This window comes from Musca autumnalis, unplaced genomic scaffold (assembly GCF_047663935.1).
Source record: "Musca autumnalis isolate F117 unplaced genomic scaffold, ASM4766393v1 scaffold_2, whole genome shotgun sequence".
In the NCBI taxonomy this organism is placed as follows: domain Eukaryota; kingdom Metazoa; phylum Arthropoda; class Insecta; order Diptera; family Muscidae; genus Musca; species Musca autumnalis.
In genome coordinates, this window is record NW_027411755.1 from 201,040,452 (window position 1) to 201,041,629 (window position 1,178).

Below are 1,178 nucleotides of genomic sequence, written 5' to 3' on the forward strand. Positions count from 1 at the left end.
ATTCACAACAAAAGGTTCTATTGACAGCCTGAAAGAGAAACAGGGACAGAGTAGAACAAGAACGAAAACAAAAGGGAAAAACAACCACCTGATATGGACACTGTGTCAAGTTGAGATAAACATCCATCCACCCCATTCAAGTAGAGGAAGTTTAGGGGTGGTTTTTTTGGAATCAGAGTTGTATTACAACAACACAGGGTTGCAAAGTTTCTACTATTGTGAATGGTCACTATATTGACATAACGGTTTTTTTGTATTTAAATATTTTAATGACAAACAAATAACACGAAATGTTTTCGAAGGATTTTTTTAAAGAATATTTTTATACGACAACACAACGTGGATGTTTTAAAGAATATTTTTTTTTATACATCAACACAACGTGGATTTTTTAAAGAATATTTTTTTATACACCAACACAACGTGGATTTTTTAAAGACTATTTTTTTAAACATCAACACAACGTGGATTTTTTAAAGAATATTTTTTATACACCAACACAACGTGGATTTTTTAAAGAATATTTTTTTATACACCAACACAACGTGGATTTTTTAAAGAATATTTTTTTATGCACCAACACAACGTGGATTTTTTAAAGAATATTTTTTTTATACACCAACACAACGTGGATTTTTTAAAGAATATTTTTTAATATACCAACACAACGTGGATTTTTTAAAGAATATTTTTTTATACACCAACACAACGTGGATTTTTAAAGAATATTTTTTATACAGCAACACAACATGGATTTTTAAAAATATATTTTTTATACACCGACACAACGTGGATTTTTTAAAGAATATGTTTTATACACCAACACTACGTGGATTTTTTAAAGAATATTTTTTTTATACACCAACACAACGTGGATTTTTTAAAGAATATTTTTTATACAGCAACACAACATGGATTTTTTAAAAAATATTTTTTATACACCAACACAACGTGGATTTTTTAAAAAATATTTTTTTATACACCAACACAACGTGGATTTTTTAAAGAATATTTTTTATACACCAACACAACGTGGATTTTTTAAAGAATATTTTTTTAAACACCAACACAACGTGGATTTTTTAAAGAATATTTTTTTATTCACCAACACAACGTGGATTTTTTAAAGAATATTTTTTTATACACCAACACAACGTGGATTTTTTAAAGAATATTTT